Source organism: Xyrauchen texanus, chromosome 2, assembly GCF_025860055.1.
Source record: "Xyrauchen texanus isolate HMW12.3.18 chromosome 2, RBS_HiC_50CHRs, whole genome shotgun sequence".
In the NCBI taxonomy this organism is placed as follows: Eukaryota; Metazoa; Chordata; class Actinopteri; order Cypriniformes; family Catostomidae; genus Xyrauchen; species Xyrauchen texanus.
Window position 1 is genome coordinate 243,312 of NC_068277.1, and position 10,637 is coordinate 253,948.

The 10,637-nt window shown below is 37.7% G+C and overlaps 1 long non-coding RNA gene across 1 annotated transcript; it reads left to right on the plus strand.

The window, feature by feature from the left end:
* The first annotated feature begins 4,406 nt into the window (after positions 1-4,406).
* LOC127654644 (uncharacterized) lies at positions 4,407-8,924 on the plus strand. The gene is made up of 5 exons (XR_007971957.1): positions 4,407-4,479; positions 6,632-6,670; positions 7,106-7,147; positions 8,246-8,401; positions 8,491-8,924. It is a non-coding gene; the product is annotated as an uncharacterized LOC127654644 (long non-coding RNA).
* Positions 8,925-10,637: the final 1,713 nt, after the last annotated feature.

Here is a 10,637-nt window from a genome sequence, read left to right on the forward strand (position 1 = left end):
AGTGTCTTACTCAAGGACACAATGGTGGTGACTGTGGGGATCAAACCAGCAACCTTCTGAGTACCAATGTATTATACAGAGCACTTATTACAGGGACAATCCCCGAGCAACCTGGAGTTAAGTGTCTTACTCAAGGACACAATGGTGGTGACTGTGGGGATCAAACCAGCAACCTTCTGAGTACCAATGTATTATACAGAGCACTTATTACAGGGACAATCCCCCCGGAGCAACCTGGAGTTAAATGCCTTACTCAAGGACACAATGGTGGTGACTGTGGGGATCAAACCAGCAACCTTCTGAGTACCAATGTATTATACAGAGCACTTATTACAGGGACAATCCCCCCGGAGCAACCTGGAGTTAAGTGTATTACTCAAGGACACAATGGTGGTGACTGTGGGGATCAAACCAGCAACCTTCTGAGTACCAATGTATTATACAGAGCACTTATTACAGGGACAATCCCCCCGGAGCAACCTGGAGTTAAATGCCTTACTCAAGGACACAATGGTGGTGACTGTGGGGATCAAACCAGCAACCTTCTGAGTACCAATGTATTATACAGAGCACTTATTACAGGGACAATCCCCCCGGAGCAACCTGGAGTTAAGTGTCTTACTCAAGGACACAATGGTGGTGACTGTGGGGATCGAACCAGCAACCTCCTGATTACCAGTTATGTGCTTTAGTCCACTACACCACACCCACTTTGTGTTGAATGCTGTAATATGTACTGATTGCTATTACGGTTCTAAATCACCTTCAGAGGATTATTTTCCAATTAATGTCCAGTAACTAAGAGAGGAGTAAAGAAGCCAGAGTCATGGATCCAATTCACTCAATGTATTAGTTAGTTAAATGAAAGAATGAATTATTTCTCAGAATATCAACAAACTGTAAATATATCACAATAAAACAACGTAGGCCTGCGTAAAATAACCAAACAATAAACCAATGTGTCTTGATTCAAAATAATATGAAAGCAATGAATACTATGTTAATAAAGTACTCAATCTTAAGAAGTCCAAAGTATTTCTGAGGAAGATCACTCGATGACAGAAGGGTACAGATGTCCTCTGACGTCGATCATCCGACGCGGGGCAATCCCAGTGAAGGTTGAACAGGCAGTTACTTGTCGGCAAGGATCCCGGTCTGGTCAGGATAGGGTTAACGTGATGAAACTCCAACCGGGAGGCCCGTAGCTTCGCGCGCTGCAAGGCTCAGTATGCGATAGGTTTGTGATAGAGTTCAGCTGGATAATCGTGGATAACTTGTATATCGGTGTATAAATGTGTGGTTCTACAATAAACAAACATGCTCAATTAGTTTTCTGTGACCATTTGTACAACAAAAACTGCGTTATCAATTCACGTGACTGAACGCGAGACATCGCAAATATATAATAATAACATCATATGTCAGCAATTCTCTTATAACTGAGGAAATATCTTATTGATGCATTCAACAGAATATCAAACAATCAGAGGGGTTACCAGGATATCATGTTTGGGGGGGAACATAAACAATTGAAAAAATCGGTGCAAAATTAAGGTATACTACACACAATCTGTTTTAGTGCATATCTTTTTCTAAGCCAGGAACCCAGAGATGGGAACAGGGCCCCTATTAGACTATAGGGCTATCACATAAAAGTTAGTTAAACCAGGTCAACATTAAAAATATGATGATGATATTATTATTATTATTTATTATTATTATTGACAGATTCATATATCAGATCATGGTGATTGCCTGGTGATGAGTGACAGGTGTTTGCTTGTGAGAACACGTGCTACACGAGTAGGCAACCGACACGAGAGAGTTTAAATGAATCTGAAGTCACGTTTGTATAGACAAGAGGTACATTCATTTGTTTCTTCTTCTAAGCTGTTCCAGACTTAGGTGCTACTTTTAGGGCTAAAATGCTTCATGAATTACTCTTAGTAAAACACATTAGGAGTCTAAAGTTATGAAGCTATCAGCGAGACTGATACCAGCCCGCATTGAAACACCTGAGAGCCTGTCCAAATGGGCGCTTAGGATAGCTACTTAGCTTGGGCTGGGATGGGCTATACAAATCTAAGTCAGGGGGAACAGACACACTAGAGCTGGAGGAGGATTGTCTGTTTTGGGGAGGGCAGAATGTACACAGATGCAGAGCTGGAGGATGGTGCGTGTGGATTTTGTGGAGGACATGCGTTTGGAGGATTTGCCGTTGTGGATGCAACAAGGCTCTGATCAGTGTTGGGAGCAGGTGTGCTGAGCTCGACAGAGGCAGCTTGCATGGAGGGTGAATGACAAGGTGCCTGTTTTTTAATGAGCCACTTGTGCATTTTTTTATGTTTAATAAAAACTGGTCTAATTATTACATCCAAAAGTCTACTTCATTGACTTCTGTGCCAACTTCATTGACTAGAGACTAGCAATTTAAGTGACTAGCAGGTAGCTAAGCAGCCTGAGCTAGGGTATGTTACCCAACAAATTAATAGCCTGAAACAATAGAATAAACTTTCATGAAAAGCTTATAAGTAGACACTAGCATTAAATGAGAAAATAACAAAGTTGTGAGCAGGTAGCCTTGTAACACGAGCTGCCAACAGATTCAAAATATATATGTCATGTGTGCAGAGTGACTGTATGACTGTGACTGCGCACTCTGGTTGTTAATGTGATCCTGCAGCAGACTGACACACACCCAATAACGGCCAATAGAAAAGCAATAGGCTACATTTTGTTTAATGAACGTTCTAGTTAGGACTGTTCGTTTTTTATTTAAGGGGCTACTGGAGGAGTTTTGAGATCTATAGTCAAAATAAACTTAGATAAATGTATTTAATTAAATACTACTATTTTTCACAGTCTCATTTCTAATTTAAGACCGGGGTAAAGCAAGGAAAACTAAAATTTACCTCAACAAGGCGGGAAAATGAACGACTCTAGTCTCATTCGTGGAGGTGGAAAAACAAGTTCTTTGTGAAATGCAAGATTTATTGTATTAAAATTGAAATGCAAAAGAAAAGGTATGAGTCTGCTGTTTTTGTCAATTTTAAGTTTTAATTTAAAATGTTTGCGATTTTAATATAAATACATGGTTAAATATTTTTCCACTTAATTACTCGAGCAAATGAATATATACATCTGTATAGAAGTAATGCATTGAATACGTTGATTAAATCTATTAAAGAGTGTATATGTGTACAAAGAGAATCGCAATGCAGACAAAACTTTTTTTTTTTTAAATAAAAGTTGTTGATAACTTCTGGATTTGAAATAAAAAAAATAGTGAGTATGCCTATGTGTTTCTGGTACAGTACAGCCGCGGATCAGTTACAAAGTAACGCAGCATATGTGAAAGCATCTCGAGCTGCTCGCGCACCGCATACAGTGCACTGCACACTGCTTTCTCATCGCCGCACATATCAGCTGCAGTTCTGGCGCCTCGATCAGTCCCCGAAAACTCCACGTACATTCACATCATATGTTAATGCAGCGGTAGAGTTACACTCACAGGACACTGCACTTATTCGCAATCACAAAAGTTCATTGTTTGCTCGTGCTTTAAAGCTCTGCCAGGTAAACATTTCATTGCGTTCTGTTCTGACATAATGCACTTTTTCTGAGCGCGTACGCCGAGCTTGCGCGCACTGTGAAACAGTCAGACCTCACTCATCTGCTAGCGATGGAAAAATATGCACAAAACAATCCACTTTTAAATTGTAATTTATCATCAGATGGACAGATTATTTCTCAGATTCTCAGGGGAGGCAGAGCTTATCCTAGGGGAGGCACTGCCTCCCCCAGCCTTCCCCTAGACACGCCCCTGCAAACAATGATTATTAGATTAAATAATGTCAGATAAACACTTACAATCTGCAATGACGCACACGATGATATTCGCCAGATAATACCAAAGACCTCTGTAAATGATCACACAACTTCGACTGCCCACCTCACCTCGTTGACTCACGATATAACATGCACTACATTTCTTCTTTCTTTCTTCTATTGCCTCATATCTGATCTCGCCTCACTTCACCGAACTCACAAGACTTCCTAATAACTCTGCCTACTCAGCAGACACAACACTTAACAGAACACTATACAACTACAACTACGAGTTAAATACAACATGACTATGGCCTTTTGCACACACTTCAAAGTTATGAGCAACATTTACCCCTCTAAACAATTACTGAAACTTTGGTATTGACGATAATCAATTTTGAAATCTCTAAAAACTCTAAAAAGTCCAAAAGAACAAAAATTGTACGACATCCTAAAACACTTCCCGACTATAGAAAATAACTGAACTTGCACTGAATTCTGTCTTAGTTCTTCCTTGAATCATTGCGGCAAAGTTTCACTAGGGGGCGATAATGCTCCAATCAGCTCTGAGAGAAGAAGAAGAAGAAGAAGAACGTTTCCGGCTGCCCACAGTCCCGCGGGTATTTGAAAGTAATCAAGACACGAATATGGGTAAGAATCATTCATTATATAAATAAAGCTGTTTATTGTGTTTAACCAGTAAGTTCCTCTGTGAGACATCTTAATCAAATTCTAATGTTGAACATTTCGATTTCTTTATACAGTTGTATTTTATAATGGTGTGATATATTATAAAACTTCTCTATACATTAAACACTGTATGAAACATAGTCGTACTGCTGAACTTGCTTAAACATTTATTTATTCAGAACATCATGTGAGATCTCCTCTTTATATTTATGTGCATAATGTCACAATGAACTACTTTATAATTCATGAGATGTGCGTGGGACCAAAAACCCGCCAAATGTTGCGGTCACGGGTCCAACAATAACAAACATGAATCAAAAAATAAACATTAAAAATACGCTGCAAAAATAAAAATTAAAGCAAAGTCTTCAGAATTGCCAACAAAATCATGTTTTCTTGATTATATTACTGTTTTTTTTTTTTTGTTGTTCGAAACAATGTCCGAGTATATCATTATCACACATGTGTCGAGTCTTTAGTTTAGGCATTATTTAAGACTTCCTTGTTAGTATGTTATTGCATATCTAAACAAGTCTGTTGATGTGGATGTTTGTACAAGCTGTGCTAATGTAGTCACGAGTTCACAACACAACTTGATGTGCCGTTATGTGTTGATCTATGTTGGCATCGTTGGCATGGCAACATGCAGTTTGTTTTTCCATAATACTGCAGTGAGATCAGAAACGAGTGACCAAGTGTCCCCACATCACTAAATAATGCAATACAGCGGGCTTGACGTTGGACGTTGTTGATTCACAAATAGTCGCAAATTTAGGGATCTTCTCTAAAGATACAGCAATTATTGGAGCACACATATCCCAAACATTCCCATAACATGCAGTAAACAACTTCAGTAACATTTGAAGTCAATGACTTTATACAACCAACTCCAAAGTGTGCATGTATGTGTCAGGAATAATGCACACCTTTTACATTTCTGATCTAATTCAAAGAAATGTCCTGTTATATGTATGCATTTATATATTCATCAGTGTCGGGATCTGGATTTTATTTAGTGGAAAAGCGGATCAAGTTGTGTTGTGAACTCGTGACTACATTAGCACAGCTTGTACAAACATCCACATCAACAGACTTGTTTAGATATGCAGCTAATAACATACAAACAAGGAAGTCTTAAATAATGCCTAAACTAAAGACACGTGTTAACGGACTATAATAAAGATCTACTCGGACAAACATCGTGTCCTAGAGCTGCAGAAAATCCTTAAAACAGCACAAGCAGGGAGTTTATCAAGCACAAATAATGCAATATTGATCAGCGGCTGTCGGAGTCGCACAGGAGTGACGTCACCTCCCCGTTTCTAATGATTGGCTATTGAGCTGTCGATCAAGGACTATTGGCCCAATAGGGACGCAAAACGCCCCCTGATTTATTTGAAAATCTACTGACAAGTTTTCCAACATCAAGCGCAAAACTTGGAGAGAAAAGAAAAAAATACAGCGTAAGCGAACAAAAAAATTAAAATATGAACAAAATTATCAGAGCACAAAAAACAGTAATATAACCAAGAAAAACATGATTTGTTTGCAGCCTTTTTTTTAAATGTGTTTATATATTTTTGATTAATTCTTGTTATTTTTTGATCTGCCCAATTATTTTCCGACCACAATATATTTGACAGGATTGGAATTTAGCCACGCCCCTATTAGTCTTTAATAGTCAGACACATTTTGTGATAATTAATACATTTTGAACAAGTATGCATATTTATTTTACTAGCAAATTAATGGAAATAAAGAGTCCATCATGGTCTATAAAATGAACTTTAAGTAAGGAAATAAATTAAATACAAATTTAAATTGGCGCCATTTAATATTTTTTAATTGTATATTTAATGAATATTAATACTGTAAAAAGTTATGTTTTTAAAACTTAATATAAAAGCAATGATGACTTTAAGTTAAAGTAAATTAACCGGCCATGACTTTTACCCTTTAACTGTAACTATAATTAATAATGACTTATAGTTAAATTAAGTAACTTTAAGAAGAATGTATGCCTTTAAACTGTTCAGTATTCTGAGCATCTCATGCACATTTCCATAAACCTGTATTTCATATAAATCAGTGTTTTATTGTTTGTCTTTGTCAGACACAATAAATGGACCGTCATCTGAGAAAAGAGACATATGTGAGTATCCCATAAACATGTGGAATATTTCATCATCTGTCCCTTTTTTCATTTCTTTAATTTATTCCTACTTTTTATGGTCTGTTCAAACTCTATTATGCTAAAGCTGGAACACATTTGGGAGATATTCACTGATATAAAGTTCAGTTCTTGTGCTCAGATGCCACACACTGTCTACGGTATTTTAAAGTACTACACAAATGCCAATTCTCATATGTAAACACATATTCCCATATACTAGTGGGATTTGAATTTGTACATATATTAATTATAATTTGACATTACTGTGCACCACTTTCATGTGATGGATACATTGTTTGCTACTCAGTAACTACATCAATGCAGTAATGATAGTTTCACACATCGTCTTTTCTATATGTTAAAAAGAGAATCTTTCCATACCTAATGTTTATGTTTATATTGGTTTATTTGCAGTTCACAGATGAGTGCAAAGTCCTCCTGGTGATCGTCCCAATAGTAAGTATCAAATTACTGACACGGTAACGGCATGTTACTGTAAGTCATGTGGGATAGTTATAAAATGCAAATATTGTGTAATATTTTAAAGAACTGTGACTATATTTAATTGAATGTCATATGTGATATTATTGGTGAATCCAAGGCCACATGTGCAAATAAAGAAAAACTTTATCAACATTGACTAAAATCCTGTCATCATTTACTCTCCTTTCGTTGTTCTGAACCGGTTTGACTCTCTTCATTGAACACAAAAAGAGAAGTTAGGCAGAATGATAGCCTCAGTCACCATTTACTTCCATTGAACAGAAGAAACATGAAACTGAATGGTGACTGAGATGAACATAACTAGTATTATTATCTTGTTTTCCATTTTTAAATCAAGACACATTTATTTGAAACAAAATGACGAGATCTTTTGTCTTGTTTTCTGATAAATAAAACTACATTTGTAACGTTTATGCTAATGAACAGAAACTATTTTAAACCCCAGTTCAAAGGTCAAACGCGTGTATATGTATTCCTCCATTGGCAGATAGTTTCGTCTTGTTTTAAGAATAAAGCGCACCAAATCTTGTTCCATTTCTCTGAAAACAAGACTTTAATATTTGCCATTCTGTGTCGGTTGATTTTTCCATCTTTTAAGAGTGTTTTGATATTTTTACCAGAATATAAGTCACAAAAAACTGTTTTATTTGTTTGTTTTGCTATGTAAATGTGTGTTTTCTGCACGCTATCGCAGTAATCTGACCTTCATGATCTAAGCATGTTATTACTGATGGACTATATTTGTAAATGTGCTTATTTACACGACATTAATCCGACTGTACTTCAAACATGTTAAAATACCAAGAATAATCATCAGTTATATTGGCATGTGTTCATGAACTAGCCACGGTGATGAAAGAGGAAGATCTGTTATGCCAGCTATCATTGGCACTGTTGACATATGAAACATCTTTCAGAAGTAATAAACCGTGTGCACTATATTCCCAGATTCAGAGGATGTTTAGCGAGATTGATGCATTAATCACAGGATCTATGAAAATGAATGTATTATACAGTGAGAGTTGTTCCAGTGTCTCTTCTGTATTCTAGTGAACGAACAGAGGCTTGTACCGCGGGGAAAACCTGGAGTGACCAGAAAACTGTTTGAATCAGACACATCTCAAGAGTCCATCATTAAAGAGCGTCAGAGAAAAACAGGATGTGTTGCTATAGATGACTCTCCAGGACTGTGTGAGACTGCATACGGTAATGAAGACATCATGGGTGAAAATGTTTTCTTTTACTGCAACTCAATGAATAAATATGGTGACTTCTCTTCTATTAATCGTTACCAGACTTGAGAAAGACGACCCTTCATCGTCGGCTCAATCTGAAGAGGACTGATGCTGGAAAAAGTGCCAGAAACACCAGACAGCACAACAACAGATATAAATCTGTGTTTCATGGGAAAAATATGTGTGAAAGTCATTGCAAAGTACACTGTCCATGTGTTGCCCCACAGTGATCATCAGACACGCAGACGGACTGGCCGTCAGGAGCACCGGGGGTTTTCCCAGTGGCTGCTGGGTAATTTGGGCAGTCCATCCTACAGGGAATCTAGGCGGGCACCCTGGGCTCCAACATGCCCGCGCAGAAATGAAAATGTAAATGTTTGTTTGTGTAAATATGAGTGTAATTATAAAATGCAAATATTGTGTAATTTTTTAAAAGAACTGACTATTTTAATTAAATGTCATATGTGATATTATTGGTGAATCGAAGATTTCATGTGCAAATAAAGAAAAACGTTATCAACTTTGACTTTTGAAATGTAATCCACTACAGATTGCATGCTATAAAATGTAATTTGTAATGTATTCGGTTAGATTACTCAAGGGCAGTAATGTAAGTGATTTTATCACTTGTTTTGACTATAAAAACTCAAAATACACACGCTAAAAATACATTCTCTGAAAAACCCAAATATCTGATTCAGTAATTCTGAAACAAACTGATATTGTTTTAAGGATTTTTGGGTTAAAAAATGATCAAGAATCTGATTTTTGCCCTAATATCAAAGGTCATACTAGAAAATAGAAATTATGATCCAACATGAATGTTATTGATAATAAATATGATGGTGTCTGGTCACATGTGCGTGTAAAGTGGCTAGAAATAGCATTTTAGTTTAGCGTAAAGCTAACGGCTTACACAAGGTTTATTTCTATTTCTTCTGCTCCAAACAACTTCTTAGTTTTGCAGAAGTCTTTCTGAAATGTCCTGTGAATGCAGCTGTCACAGTGCTTATAAAGACTGTTTACAGAAAGCACTTCTACATTTATACATGTGGCAGATGCTTTTATCCAAAGCCATTACAAAAGAGGAATAATATTCTGTATTACAAAGTTTCACTAGCATCAGAACAGTGTATCCAAGACAGATTAGAGCAACAAGAATATATATTTATATGCGTGACCGGTTAAGTGCTCATGGAAGAGATGTTTTAAGATGTTGTTTGGAGACAGAAAGTGAGTCGGCTTCACGGATGGAGTTGGGAAGGTAATTCCACCACCGTGGTATGATGAAACTGAAAGTCCGGGAAAGTGTTTTGGTGCGTCTTTGTGTTGGTACCACAAGGTGTCGTTCCTTAGCCGACCGCAGGCTTCTGGTGGGAACGTAGCTCTGCATAAATGTTTTTAGGTATGCTGGAGCAGACCCAGTGACTGTTTTATATGCCAGCATCAGAGCCTTGAATTTAATACGTGCATGAACCGGCAGCCAGTGGAGAGAGACAAAGAGTGGTGTAACATGTGCTCTCTTAGGTTCATTAAAGACCAGAAGTGCTGCTGCATTCTGGATCATTTGGAGAGGTCTAATAGCACATGCAGGAAGGCCTGCAATGAGAGCGTTACAGTAGTCCAGTCTAGTTATGACAAGGGACTGAACGAGCAGTTGTGTGGCATGTACAGAGAGGAAGGATCTTATCTTCCTGATATTGTCGAGTGTAAATCTACATGATCTTGCAGTCTTTGAAATGTGGTCAGTGAAATTTAGCTCATCATCAATGGTTACCCCTAGATTTCTGACCGTTTTGGAAGGTGAAACTGTAGTCGATCCCAGCTGCACGGTGATGTTGTGTTCAACAGCAGGGTTGGCTGGAAAGACAAGGAGTTCAGTCTTGGCTGGGTTGAGTTGAATGTGGTGTTCCTTCATCCACGCTGAGATGTCTGCCAGACAGGCAGCGATTCGAGCGGTCACTGTGGTTAGGCAAGTAGAGTTGCGTGTCATCAGCGTAGCAGTGGTAAGAGAAACCATGTGACTGGATGATGGGTCCCAGTGATGTTGTGTATATGGAGAAGAGAAGTGGCCCAAGCACTGATCCCTGAGGTACCCCAGTAAGTAATATTTGTGTTATTGTGTATATTCTGATCAGTGTTATGTTGAGTTGTGAGTTTCGTTGCTCATTTGAGATTTTCATTTTCCCATCTTCTGAAGGATGTGA